The sequence below is a fragment of the Mus musculus genome, chromosome X, assembly GCF_000001635.26.
Source record: "Mus musculus strain C57BL/6J chromosome X, GRCm38.p6 C57BL/6J".
NCBI classification, from domain to species: domain Eukaryota; kingdom Metazoa; phylum Chordata; class Mammalia; order Rodentia; family Muridae; genus Mus; species Mus musculus.
The window spans coordinates 12,967,588-12,982,867 of record NC_000086.7 but is presented as its reverse complement, the minus strand read 5'-3'; the positions used below and the strand labels follow the sequence as shown (position 1 = coordinate 12,982,867).

The 15,280-nt window shown below is 41.2% G+C and overlaps 2 long non-coding RNA genes across 2 annotated transcripts in view; one reads left to right on the top strand and one right to left on the bottom strand.

The window, feature by feature from the left end:
• 4930500G05Rik (RIKEN cDNA 4930500G05 gene) overlaps nucleotides 1-4,995 on the bottom strand; it is an 18,034-nt gene extending 13,039 nt beyond the window's left edge. Inside the window, exon 1 of the long non-coding RNA NR_153101.1 lies at nucleotides 4,912-4,995. This is a non-coding gene — a long non-coding RNA (RIKEN cDNA 4930500G05 gene). The remainder of the gene's footprint in view (nucleotides 1-4,911) is intronic.
• Gm41890 overlaps nucleotides 1-15,280 on the top strand; it is a 26,897-nt gene extending 11,617 nt beyond the window's left edge. Inside the window, exons 2-3 of the long non-coding RNA XR_878062.1 lie at nucleotides 14,933-15,024; nucleotides 15,133-15,280. This is a non-coding gene — a long non-coding RNA (predicted gene, 41890). The remainder of the gene's footprint in view (nucleotides 1-14,932; nucleotides 15,025-15,132) is intronic.

Below are 15,280 nucleotides of genomic sequence, written 5' to 3'. Positions count from 1 at the left end.
AAACTCACAGAGATCCTACCTTTGCTTCCTAAGTGCTGGGATTAAAGGTGCATGGCACCACTGCCCCACAAAAGAAGTGTGCTAATCACATTATAAATAACTCTTGAACTGATCTCTAATGGCTCCAATGTATAAAAAAATTCAAAATATACCAGTGAGAGCTGAAAAGGGCTGAAGATATTGGCTTAAATATGTCACAAAAGGGTCTCAAACTTACAGGAAATGTATCACATAATTTAAAAAGATCACTGGCCTGTTTAAAAGAGGTCTAAAAAATATCAGAAAGGGTCTTTGATAATTAGGAAAGGAAGCAATAAGTCTCAAAGAGTCACAATAATATCAGGAGTCATTTTGCCAAACAGGAAGAGCCTCATGGTCTGACTAAGTCTCTAATATAACAGGAGAAGACTGACGTAAGTCCATGAAGGCCTAAAACTGGAAAAAGAAGGATCTTAGCTCCGTCCAGCAGAGTTTAAAACAGAACTCTGAAGCTGAGTATGATGGAGTATGCTTGTAATGAAGTACTTGGGAGGGAGACTGCATAGAAAGTTCAAATTCATTAGACTACATAAGGCCCAACAGTTTCAACCTTGGCAACAGTGTCACAAACAGAGAACGATGCCCCAAGACTATCATAAGTCATCTTAAACAAGTAACCTGGAAGACTTGCAAGTAGGTCAGTCAGTGTCTCCAATGGAAAGGAGCAATCTTGCATAGCCTGGATTCTTGTTGTGAATATGTCAAGAAGTCTCAAACTTATCACAAAAATGTCTCAAAGAAATAAGTATAGGTCTCAAAAATTCCAGAAAGGGACTCAAGTAGAGTCTCTGGCAAGTCAGAGAGGGTGTTGATTTCTCTCTGAAGGGACCTTCAGTGTTATTAGAGTCTCAAATACAGTGGATATACCAGCATATGTCCCCAAATGAAATGGGGATCTGAATTCTCTTAAGCCATAGGAAAGGTTCTTAAGAGCACAAGGAAAAGCTATAAATTTGGCAATAGCAGATGCAAATAAATGGGCAAATGTCTTAAGGACACTATGAAAGGCCTCCTCTGAGTTGCTAGAGAAGCTCCTCAGCTAGTCCTACTGTGTTTGCAGCTGCCTGTGATGGCTTGGAAGCACTTGGTCGCTACTTGGGAGCCTTTCTGTCATATTTTCTTGACAGTTTTGAGGCCCATACCATCAGGAAGAGTGTGAAGTATATGGGGGACACTTCCTTAATACATGAGAAGGGTCTCAGATATGTTAGGAGGTGTCACAAAGATGACAGATGAAGACTCAGGAAGTGTCTTTATCAGGGAATATCCAAAGCAGAGTTCCCTCATCCCTCCCTCCTTTGCTTCTTCCTTCTTTTCTTCCTTTTTCTTTTTAAAAAAGATTTACCTGATACAATCTAGAATGTGCACACATCGGGAATGGCCTCCAACTGGCAGGAAGAATCTCCGGTAAGAAAGGAAGTGCAACAAGCACATCAGAAAGGATTGCACACACTGAGGTACAGTTCACTTGCATCAAAAAATCTTCTCAAATAACTCCAAAAGGTCTAAAAGTCATCAGAAAGTATGTAACCAAAGGCCTCAAGGGGAAAAAAACCTGGCCTGCATACCTACGGAAGGGTCTTTTAAGCCTTTTAAGGAAGGTTTTAAGTGAACAGTGAAGGCTTTCAGAGTAGTCTGAGAAGTTTCCTAATACAACAAGAGGAGTTTACAGAACAGACATTAAGTCTCTTAACCTAAGTAGGCATCTCAGACCAACCCGGAACTTTATCTAAGTAGTGACGACGAGCCACGTGTAAGTCAGTGAGGTTTTCCAAACTAAAGGAAGAGCCTCAGATCCCCGTGAAGAACTCTCAAACCCATCTGGGAGGTTCTCAAGAAAGGCAGACAGTCTCAAGCTTACTAAAAAAGATCTCCTGAATGGCAGAGTTACAAAAGCCACATGAAGGGTCTCAAATACCCAGTTAAGGAAAAGGAATGATTGAAGGAGACAGATGCCTCATACATGCCATTATGGACTGGAACAGTCAGGGGTATCTCAGAGACAGCAAGAAGACTCTCACAGACATGTCAGGAACGTCATGTCATAGCAAACATGTCACGAAGTGTCTTTTAACATAGAAGAAGGCTTGAACTAATCCAGAATGGTCTCATGTGCATCAAAAAGCATCTCCAACAAGACAGCTAAGGATCTGGGAATCCTTCAGGAACGATAACACCCAAGTCAATAAGGTTTGGTGGTGTCTCAAGAAAAGTCACAATACTCAGAAAAGGTTTCAGAAACAACAGAGAAGGGCCTCAACATCATCAAAAAGTCTCAAATACCTCAAGAAGTGCCTTAAAACAGGACAGGTTACTTCGGAAGCAGGACAGAAAGTATTCTCAAGAAGGGTAAGGGTCTGAACTATATGATCAATCTTCTCAAATCAGATTGGAAGAATCTCAAAGTCATCAGAGGGGCATGAAATTGATCAGTAAGATCAGTTAGTCTCAAATACATCTTCAAGGGTCTTGAATATTTCACTATGACTTTGGGAATATCTCATGCCAGGCAGAAAAGATTGTAGTATCTCAATAGGAATCCTGATAGCACGTAGTCTTAAGTATGTAAGGCTCTCAATAAGATAAGAAGGAGCCTGAAATATTCCAAGGAAGATTTTTAAACATGTTGGGAAGTGTCTGGATAGTCTCAGAAACTATCACAAGTGAGAAGAAAAATTGAATTCTATCAACAATCTTTTCAAACAAGCCCAGAAAGGCCCAAAGTAATCAACAAGAAGTTGAAATACGTCACTGATTGCCTCAAGCAGACAGATACAAAGAGACCTCTAGATAAGTCACAAGTCAGAAAAATTATCTACAGTCAAGTAAGAATGTCAAGCAAGTCATGTTATGAAGAGTGTTGGTAAGTTTTAGAAGAGCAACCAAATGTCTCTAAGATATCAGAAACTATTTTATATAAGTAATGGAGGTCCTTACATATCATGAAGAACCTAAAATATGTCCTAGATATAACAGACCAGTTCCCAATCCAGTCCAAGTAGGTATTTGACTGGGAGAGTCATGGAAGATGGTATCTAAAACTTTTTAGTATCATTCTAGAATATACAGGAAAGTTTTCAAACACATCAAGAAATATCTCAAATAAATCAGGAAAGTTTTCAAAGCAACTCAGGGCTATAATTTGGCTAGAGAGATGACTCAACAGTTAAGAGTACTTGATACACTTGCAGTTCAGTTCCCAGCACCCACATCTAGCTCACATCCATCTGTAACTCCAGTTTCAGGGAATCCAACATCTTCATCTGGTCTCTGTGAGTACCAGGTACATACCATGCACATACATACATGCAAGCTAACACTCATTCACAGAAAATAAAAAGAAATGTTTTTAAAAAAGGGTTGTAATTAAGTCAGGAAGGGTCTCAGAATGGAAGTGTCTTAGGTACAACAAAGAATGTCACCATATCAAAAAGGGTCTCAAATGTGTCAGGAGTAACCTTAAAGACACCCAACGGTGTAACAGAATGTTAGAAAGTGCTATGTTTTGGGGGAATGTCTTAAAGGCATTAGGAATTTCATCCAACAAGTCTGAAAGTTTCTCTGTGTGATTAAGATAAGCTCCAAACAAGTCAATGTGCATCTCTAACTGGGAGAAAGAGCCCCAGATACCTTTGAAAGAGTCTCAGGTATGCCAGGGGAAGCTTTCATATAAGTTGTGAAGGCTCTCAAGTAACTCAGAAGAGATGTCTAACATGTCACGAACAGTCTCACCCAAAGCAGGAGGACTTGGGAAAATGTCAGGAATGGGCTACACCCACAGAGTCAAGAAAGTTCTCAGATCTGTCAGTAAATCTGAAGGGTCTCAAAAAAGCAGCTAGGATGTCAAACATGCCCGACAGTGTCTTGAATATTGGGAAAGGGTACAACTGTGTCACAAATGGGTTTATAAGTGTAAGGGAGCATGTCACAATCATTAGGCTGAGCAGAAATACTAAAATAGGAAGAATCTCAAACACATAAAAGGAATCTATACATGGAGGGTGTCAGACAAGCTACAGAGTATCTTTGAGTCATCAGAAACAGGCCTAAGAAGTCAGGAAAGATGTCCAACATGTTGGCAAGTTCTCTTAAGTGTCACAGAGACTCTGGGTATGATAATAAACAAGTCAGGAAGAGTGTGAAAGTCATCTGTACAAGTCTCGGACATGTAGAAAAGGGCTTACTATAGGAAGAGCCTTTGATCTATCTGAAAGTGTTTCGGACTCACAGGAAGAGATTAATTATATCAGTCGCTATTTCTAACACCCTAAGGAGTGTCTCTGCCATGTGAGAAAGGCATTTAACAAATCAGAAATAGTGTCCACTAGGCAAGGGATGATTTCAAACACAAAAGGAACGATCTAAAACTGATATGAAGTTCTCGTTATCTCATGATGGGCCTCAAGTTGTTAGGAAGAGTCTCAGCAAGTCAAGAAAGTCTCAAATGTTTTATGGGGAAGTCATAACGCATAGCTCCAGTAGTCAATAAGATTTGCTAATATATTAGAAAGAGTCTTAGTTAGCTACACCAGGAAATTCATCCACTAAATCAATCAGGGTTTCAAACAACTTAGGCTCTCAAAGATGTCAAAAAGTTCCTTAGGAAAGCTGTTAGATGAGCTATTATAAAGGCTCAAACAGGTCAGGTTGAATCTAAAATATCAGGCATGGATTCAGACATGTCATAAATCTTTTTGAAACAAATTAGGAGGTGTTTGAAGAGTCTCAAACAGATGGGCACAGCCACAACACATCGGGGTGGTCTTATATATGTCAGGAAAGTTAACCAAGAATTCTGAAAAAGACAATTGGTAGGCTTTCATTGCTGTAACTAAATATCTAAGAGGAACCTCTTGAATGGAGAAAGCTTACCTTGCCTCACAGTTTCTGTCTGTAGTCCTTGACTCCTTTGAGTCTGGACCTGTGGTTTAGGTAGAATGTCACTGTGGTAGAAGCATGTACAGACAGGAAGCAGGACAGGATTTAGCCGCTAGCCCCTCCCCCTGCCCCGCCCCGCCCCGCCCCCAGTGAACTACTTTCTTCAACCAAGCCTCACCTCTTAAAGTTGCCAAGACCTCTTAAATAGTGCCACCGGCTGGGAACCTACTCTTCCATACATAAGTCTTTTGGGGGGACATTTCACATCTAAGCCACAACAGATAACTAATCAGAATGAGTTTCCAAGTTGTCAAGAATGTTACATATATCTAGCTAGAAGCATCTCAAACAGATCGGGAGACACTCAGATACATCAAGAATCACCTGAACCATGTTCAGAAGATGTCAGTATCCCTAGATTGAGTCTGAACTACATCAGGAAAGGTATTCCACATGTCTGCAAGAGTTTGTTCTACACAAGTCAGGAAGACTCACAAATGGGTCTGGAAGAATCTCAAGAAAGTGGGAAGTCCAAATAAGTCACGAACTATCTCGACTGAGTTGGGAACTGTCTTGAAAAGGTCAGGAAGGGGCTTGAAGCAAGTTAGGAATGGTTACTGGTAAAGTAGGGAGAGGTGCACGTTCACTAGGAAGCTGACATAATTCAGCAGCATCGAAACAAAGCTGGAGTCTTTGAGCACATTGGTAAGCTGAGACAAAGGCAGTTCACTCTCTGTAATGGGGCTCTAGAAATTAGGATGTCTAGTAAATACCACGGTGGGGGTGAAAACACTCTACCACAAGACTCATGGCCTCATGCTCCAGGAGTCACCCAGTTCCAAAACGTTGAACCAGAGCCACATCTCGAAGTACACACTCCCTGGATTCTATAGCTATAGGCCTTCTCATTTTTTCCCCTTTACATGTATTCATATATGTATGTGTGTGCATGTGTGAGTGTGGGTTTGCATGAATGTATACACTAAAACGTGTGTGTGTGTGTGTGTAGGTCAGAGGACAACTTAAGGAGTCGATTTTACTCCCTTTCTCATGTGGATCTCAGGGATTGAACTCAGGAACTTGCTCTTGGCTGAAAGCGCCTCTCATTGGCCCCAAGTGTAGCCCAGGCTGGCTGATGATGATCTCAAACAGATAGGGTACCCTAGGATACATGCAGATCGTTGTATGAATTTATAACGATGTACCTTCTACCTCTGCCTCTTCAGCATGTTTCACAGGTGTTGGCCACCACAACTAGCTTAGGCTTTTGCTGTATCTCTTATAGTTCGTAACACTGCAAGGTAAGACCAAAACTGTAAATAAATTCAGACCTCGAGCTAGGCCTTATGGCCAGAGATGCTATTTCAAAGAGCTCCTTTAGATGGTTTTCATTACCACGATGACCCCAGGCCTTTAGTTGTATGTTCGAATGTGTTCAGAATCTCAGAAAGAGCCAGAAGTATATGGCCAACCCACCTCCACCCACTCCTCATCCCCCCTCCCGCTCAAGAATTTATTTGGCTGTATAGTAGAAACCTAGACTTCTCTGACACAGCTTCCTGGGCCACAGTCAAAGAGCCAGTGTGCATTTTTTTTCCCTGCTGCATTCCCATCTCAGCTGGGCTCTTACCAACAGCAAAATGAACCAAAACTTAGAAGCACCTATGATTGTATATGGGGGTTGTTTTTAAAAGGTTGGCTTTTGATATAATTCCAAGGAATTCTACACAAAGAAAAACTGTGAGCAACACTGACTGCCACATTTTTTTTTCTTTAGTGAAAAACCAGCAAGCCATCCTATTGTGTGGTAGTGACGCCCAGGCAGGCTTGTGATTTGAAGATTACATCCACTTTCAATGGAAAAATAAGCAGGTTTTGAGTTGTCTTTATCAGTCAGTTGTTTACTGTAAATGCTTTAATTAGATACTGCTCAAATTTGTTGCTAACTTTGAGGGTGGTTTTTTTTAAGCTCTTGGAAATGTTTCCTTCACAAAATAGAGGTCTTTGTGCTTTGAATAATTCACACTAAAAATAAATAAGCTACTCTCTTGGACTGTGTTTTAGATAAGGTCAGAAAATGTGAGTCTCAGCATTGTTGGCTAAAGGGTGTGAGGAACTCTGTCGTGCCTTCAGTGTGAAGAATTAAAAAAAAAAAACTCAAAAGAACACATGACCAGCTCTTCAGGTCTCAAGAATTATTGCATCTGAGAGTGGTATTGAATTATAATTTGTCAAATTAATAACCACAACAATTAAAAATAGATGACCTAATTTGGTCTCCTAAATTATTTTTGAGAATCACTGACTCATGCCAAGGAACTCCTACAGTGGCACTAGAGGCTGAGGCCACTTGCTCAGGAGTTGGGGCTATAGACTACCTTGCACCCTGTCCCACCTCAGGCCTGGGCTTAGATGGCCAAGTAATAGAGAGCATGCCTAGGCCACCTTCCATAGACCTATATTAAGAACTTCCCTGGTCTGTCTCTTTGAACTCCACATCTTTTTTAAAAGATTTATTTATTTGTTTGTTTGTTTATTATATGTAACTATACTGTAGCTGTCTTCAGACACACCAGAAGAGGGCATCAGATCCCATTACAGATGGTTGTGAGTCACCATGTGGTTGCTAGAATTTGAACTCAGGATCTGTGGAAGAGCAGTCAGTGCCTGTCCCCCGCCCCCTTTTTTGAAATCCACATCTTTATCACAGAGAAAGCTGGGGAGACACTGATGCTTAATGCCTTGTGTTGAAGATGGTGCTATGGTTTGGCTCTGGTGAGATGGCTCCCAATTCTGACACCAAGGCTAATGGTCTGTGTTTGATCCCCAGTTCCCACATGGTGAAAGGAGAAAAGTGACTTCTACAAGTTGTTGTCCCTACCTCCACATGTGCGTTTGAACACATACACTCACACACACAAACCTAGTATGCCCATATACAAATACTTACACACATAAACAAAAGCACACATGTAAACAAACACACCACACACACATATCCATATACAAACACATACACACATAAACACACACATGTACCAAAACACATACATATTATACTCACACATACACATATATACCCACATACAAACAGACACATACAAACACATACCACACATCACACATACATACCTATATATACCTATATACAAACACATACATAAACAAACACATACCTACACATCAAACTCACATACACACATATTCATATACAAACATATACACTCATAAACACATATACATATATCACACACCCCCATATATATCCATAGACAAACACAAAGACAAAGCAACACACACACACACACACACACACACAATGGGACTCAGTTGCAGACTATGCAGCAGGAAGTTCTGCCTCATTTTTACCTGGTTTCTTTGTTAGTCGTGTGTCTCTGTGCCAGGCAGCTGAAATAAGCAATGGAAACGGAGGAAAGGTCGATTTGGGCTCACAGTTTTGGCCTTTTGGCCTGTGGCAAAGGCATCAGCACAGCAGGGAGCAGGGCAGAGGATGCTGGGGTGCTGGGTAGTTCATGTTGTCCTGGGAGCAAAGAAGGAGACAAGAAGGGACCGTATATCCCTTAATGGACACAGCTACAGTGACCTACTTCTACTTGCCTAAGCTTTTAAAGGTTCCACAACCTTCAAATAGAGCCTCAGGGTAGGGACCAAGTACCCTTTGATGGGACATTCTAGGACTCTAGAACCAAACAAAAATGTGTATGGATTTATATGTAAAAATATACTCGCCAGGCGGCACACACCTTTAATCCCAGCACGCAGAGGCAGGGGCAGGGGCAGGGGCGCAGAGGGGCAGGGGCGCAGAGGGGCAGGGGCGCAGAGGGGCAGGGGCGCAGAGGGGCAGGGGCGCAGAGGGGCAGGGGCGCAGAGGGGCAGGGGCGCAGAGGGGCAGGGGCGCAGAGGGGCAGAGGGGCAGAGGGGCAGAGGGGCAGAGGGGCAGAGGGGCAGAGGGGCAGAGGGGCAGAGGGGCAGAGGGGCAGAGGGGCAGAGAGGCAGAGAGGCAGAGAGGCAGAGGCAGAGAGGCAGAGGCAGAGAGGCAGAGGCAGAGGCAGGCAGATTTCTGAGTTCGCGGCCAGCCTGGTCTACAAAGTGAGTTCCAGGACAGCCAGGGCTATACAGAGAAACCCTGTCTCAAAAAAAAACCAAATATATATATGTGTGTGTATGTGTGTGTGTGTGTGTGTGTGTACACTCAGGGCTTAACTCAATGTTTGAAAGAATCTTTAAAAACAAAAGACAAATAAACAAAACTACCTCCCCCTCCCACCCACAGGCACAGTTGTAATATTTGTAACTCCTTAAGAACAGACAATAAGATAATAGGTTTGAAGCCAGCTTAGGCTATGTGTTGAGTTCTAAAATTGCCTGTGCTACATAGCAAAGATTCTGTCTCAAAACAAACAAACAACAACTAAAACCTCAAAACAAAAAATCTCCATACACTAATAAACAAACAAAACAAAACAAACCCCCTAAGATTGGCAGGCTTGTTCAGTGGGTAGAGGCGACTGCCATACAAATCTGATAACCTGAGTTTGATGCCCTGAACCCCTAAAAAGGTAGAAGAAAAGAATCAACTCCTCAAAGTTGTCCTCTGACCACCATATGAACACCACAGCAGTGATCTACCCCACATCATACAAACACAATAAGAATATATATTTTTATATATTTTTGATAATACTCTTTCCCCTCTTCCAATTCCTCCCTATCTTCCTATCCACCCAACTTCATGTTCTTTCTCTCTCCTTCAAAAAGACAAAAATAGACAAACAAACAAACAAAATACAGGAAAAGCAACAACAACAAAAAAGAAAAAGAAAAATGGACAAAAAAATAGGCGGGAGGTTGTGACACACACCATTAGTCTCAGCACTTGGGAGGCAGAGGCAGGTAGATTTCTGAGTTCAAGGCCAGCCTGGTCTACAGAGTGAATTCCAGGACAGCCAGGGCTACACAGAGAAACCCTGTCTCAAACAGTCCATGGGACCTGCTCTGGAGTGTACTTTATATACAGTGACATTCCACTGGAATAATATAATACTAAAATACATTTTAAATTAAAAATTAATAAAAGAAATAGCTCTACATTTTGAGCATGAAAAGGGAGGTAAGTCAGTGGTAGAGGGCTTATGTAGTATCCTCCAAATTTCTTTCTTTCTTTCTTTCTTTCTTTCTTTCTTTCTTTCTTTATATATATATTTTTCAACATAGGGTTTCTCCCTGAAGCTGGGATTAAAGGCATGTGTCACTATTGCCTGGCTACACTCTGTTTCAATAAACAAATGACCAATTTCCTTTTACTCAGAAACATTTCCAAATATGTGTGTGTGTGTGTGTGTATATATATATATATATATATATACACACATACATACATATCAGTTAGTACTAATAGGAGTGATGGGGGGAGGGAGCAATGGATGGAGAAAACCTAGGTCACCTCCCTCCGAATTGAGGGAGTGGAAAGAGGTGACAGAGTAGCAGCTAACAGAGGCATTCTCTGGCTTTTATGGGCTTTCCATTAGTTGGTCCCAATTCTTCACATCATTTGTATATGTGTAGCTAACAAGAGTCTCCCTGAACCTGTATAAACGCCCAGTACTGTCTTCATATCAGTTAACTCTAGTAAGCAGTGGTCAGAGCCCAGACCTTCAGAGGAAGACTGCTGTAGGGACACACTACTCAAAACCCACCACCATTCTTGCTTCTGAGACCCTTCCTCCTGCTACCTACACTCTTAGCTTTGTCTTACTCTCCATCAGCTAGCTACCTGTCCACATATACCTTCTATGGAAACCCAATCTTAGTAGGCATCACGGCACTGAGAACTCAGAGCCTTAATGCCTGCTCTCAACCTTTCTTGCATTCAGCTTGTCAAGGGGTTGAGACCTCAACACTTACAGGGGAAACTTTCCATTGGCATCCTCCTGCCTCCTAGAGTTCAGACCATCTATTTTTTTCCCTTTGGGTTGTCACTCCCAGGTGGCTAAAAGTCCTCCACATTGGTCCAGCCTTTGCTGTCTGCCCATTTCCTTCATGGAGGAGCCTGAAACAATAACCTGCATATGAACAGCCACTTGCTTCAGCGGCTAAGCCCATTTGACCAATTTTGATTTCATATATATTCCCAGCTGCTTTTCAAACCTCACCATCATAAGATTATCTTGAAACATATCTCAGACTTTATATTTTTACACCAAAAATATTTCAAGTATGCATTCAGGAAAGATTTTTATAAGCTTCCCGTCCCTCAAAAAACTATACCTACTAAAAAAAAAATTGACACCAGTCTATTAATACCAATAAACATCTGCTCAGTATCTAAAGCAGCAGTTCTCAACCTGTAGACTGAGAGCCCTTTTGGGGGTCAAGAGACCCTTTCACAGAGGTTGAATATCATGTATCCTGCATATCAGATATTTATAATTCTTTTTTCGAGACATATTTATAATTCTTAACAGTAGCAAAATTATAGTTATGAAGTAGCAACGAAAAAGAGTTGCAACACTAGGAAGGTTGCAAAGGACTGGTCTAGGGTATTCTCTATTCTCCCGTGTATATATTTTTACATTTTGGTTTGTTTAAACTAGAAATCAGACATGATCCCTTACAGCGCTTGGTTAGTATGTCTCTTAAGTCTGTTTATAGGTTACCCCCTTTCTGATTAACATTCTTGCCATTTGTCTGTGGGGAAAAGGGAGAGTTTTTTACCTGGAAATTTTCCCACGGGCAGTTATTTGGCTGATCTCCCTCTCTTGTGTGTCATTTAACACACACACACACACACACACACACACACACACACACACACACACGTCTGTCTTTTCTGTGCATTTGTAATTAGATATGGAAGCTTGATCGGATTCAGATTTGATTTCATTAGCAGGAATTCTTCAGATCACAGCACACCAGAAGGCATGTACTGCTGCCTGGCTACTCGATTTTTCAAAATATTAACACTAAATATCAAACATAGGTATGGGTAGCTCTGCCTTTCATACAGTACAAAGGGATGCCAAGACTCTGCATTTCATTTGGGCTTGCAAATTTGTGAGATTCTAATTCTGTTCTTTCTTGGATAAAGTATTTCTATAATGAAAACAGCTTTCTTTCATTAACTCTTTGGATACTGAGCAGCATAGTCCGTAGCATGAAGAAAGAGTAAATTCCTGCTTTCTAATCCTTACTTATTTTCAAAAAGATGAGTTGGTTCCCTAGTGTTATCTGCAGGGAACCCAGGACCTTTGACAAAAATCATTTCAGCACATCTGATGTTTCTCAGTCCATTACATTCATTATTCATTTTTCATTTCCCATCTTTTAACAATTTCATGGCATACAGCTCATTCATTTAAAGCCCAAGGCTCAGTGTTTCTTAGAACAGTATCATAACCTAATTTTATAACGTTTGATGTCAAAAAGAAACCATTAGCAATCATGCCCATTCCCTTTGATACCCCATAACCCTAGGAAACCACTGATCTACTCTCTGGCCCTATTGATTTATCTATTGTAGACACTTCATATAAATGGAAATACACCATGCACAGCCTCTGTTTGGCTTCTTTCCCTCAGTATAAAAAGTTTAAGGTTTACCTATGCTGTAGTATGTGCTGGTCCTTCATTCCTTTTCAATGGCAAATAATATCTCATTATACTGATGAACGACATACTGGTTACCCATTCATCTATTGATGGACATTTGGTTTCTTAAACTCTTAACCTCTAGAATGTGTGACTATAACTTAATTTGGGAAAAGATCCTTTGCAGATGTTCTTAAGTTAAGGATCTCAAGATGAGATCATCCGGGATCATCTCTATAGGCCCTAAACCCAGTGAATAAGAAATATCATAAGAGGCATACAGAGGAGAGGGCTAGGGGTGGAGTCCATGGGGAGGTGAAGATAAAGATTGGACTGATGCCACCACAACAAGCTGAGGAATGCCCGGAGCAGCTAGAAATCAGAAGCCATAAATGATGCTCCTCTAGGATGGTCAGAGGAGCATAACAACCCTGCTTCCATCTGGATTTCAGGTTTCTGAGCACCAGTACGATGAGTGAATAAATAAATGTATGCTCTTTGAAGCCAAGTTCATGACTTTTGACAGCAGTCCAAGGAAGCTAATAAAGGGTTTGTTTCAGTTGTTTTTCATAGCTCTATCAATACACCTGTGAGGAGAACTTAAGAGGTGGAATTAATTCTTTATTTTAGTTCACAGCTTTGGAAGGTTCAGTCAGTGTTCAGATGGCTTTATTGCTTTGGGTTTGAAGCAAGGCTGGATATCATGTGGGGAGGGAGGCTGTTCACCCCATAGAAGACAGGAAGCAGAAGGAGCAGGAAGAGGCCCCTTTGAAGACATGCCCTTAGTTAACCATTTCCTCTAGCTAGGCCCCACCTCCCGCAGTCTCCATCGTCTCCAAAATTAGCACTACCAGCTGTGAATCTGTAGATCTTTTAAAATCTAACCACAGCCAGATTGTTTCTACCATTTGGCTATTAGGAGTAATGTTGCAATGGTTTTTTGTGTGCAGGGTTTGTGTTGGATATGCATTTTCATTTCTCTTGGGTGTGGAATTGTTGCATCATACGGTAACCTCTGACGTTTTGAGGAACTGCTAAAGTGTTGAGTAGAGCTCATGCCACTTACAGTCCTAAGTAATATATGAAGACTCTAAGTTTTCCACACCCTCACAAACTCTTGTTATCTCTTATCTTGGTTGTCACCATCCTAGATTATGGGAAGTGGTCTCTCCTATTGGCTTTGATTTGTACTTCCTTAATGACTAATGAGTTTGAGCCTTTTTTCAAACTCTCACTGGCACGTGTACATGTCTAGATTCTCGCACATTCTTACATTAAGTTTTCTTTTTTATAAACCCAGCTTTAAAAGAGGCTTTATTTATTTGTTGAGAGGGGGCTGTGAGTGTGCCATAGTGTGGGTGCGGAGGTCTGAGAACATCTTGCAGGGAATTATTCTTCTCCTTCCACTGTGCTGGTCCTGGGGACTGAGCGTAAGTCATCAGGCTTAGGCAGCAAGCACTTTTACCACTCACCCCTAGATTGTCTTTTTTTAGGCTGAGTTATTAGAGGTTTCTTTTTTGGTTTTGTTTTTACATATTCCAGGTATACATTCCTTTTAATATCAGAATTTCAAATATTTTCTCTCCACTTTGAGTATTGTCTTACTTTGTTGTATTGCTTGTTTTCTTTCTTGTCTGATCTTTCAGTGCTCTGGATTGAACTCAGAGCTTTGTGCATGCTAGGCAAGCATTAAACTACCTAGGTGCTTTAAGTACGATACTTAAGAATCCACTGTCTAACCATGAAACCACTCATATGTTTTCTTTCAATAGCTTTATAGACATAAATCTAACATGAACGTATATACATGAATATGAATGTGATTTTCTTGGTGTGTTGTAAGGTAAGGAGGGTTCAGCTTCATTCTTTTGCAAATTGAATTTAATTCCATGATGGATAGTGTTAACTCTCAACTTAATACAATCTAGAATTACCCGAGAGTTGGGTCTCTGGATATGTTTGTAACAAATTTTAAGTTAATTGACGTAAAAAGACCTAACTTGATTATAGGTGAGACTATTCCCTGGACAGGGGATTCTGCACTGTATAAAATGGAAAGTAAACAGAACAGCAAGCATGCATTCATTCCCTCTGCTTCCTGTGTGTGGATATGATGTGAGTAGATGATTCATGATCCTGCTGCCTTGACTTCCCCACCATGAAGGACTAAACCCTTGAGCTGTGAGCCAAAAATCAACTCTTTCTCCCCTAAGTTGGTCTCATAAAAGTGTTTTTATTACAACATCAAGAAGAGAAACTAAACCAAATTGTTTCAAATATATTTCTTGTAAAAATTTACCATCTAACTGCTAAGCCATCTCAGCATACTTGGTAAAAATTATCTGATGAGCTCTTCTGCTTTTGGCTCCAAGAAAACTTAAATGCACCTTTTTTTGGTTGTCCCCAGTGTTCACCTGACACCAGCTACCTCCACCATACTGCCCAAGTCCAGCCGGGCCCAACAAGATCAAAGTTGTGTGCCAGATGCCCAGAGGTAAGGTTAGTGTCATATCTACCTCTGCTCCCAAGATGGGTCCCCTGGGTTTGCCAACCGAAAAGGTGGTGATAATACAACCAAGGCACCACAAGAGGTTTTTGGTGATGCAGCAGCCCAGTTTCAGAGACTTCAGCATTTTGGAGATGGCATCATCATGGGACGACTGCCAAGGACAGCAGCCATAGAGAGGAGCAATCCAGTGAGCAATACTCCTCCATGGCCTCAGTTCCTGCCTCCAGATTTCTGCCTTGAGTTCCT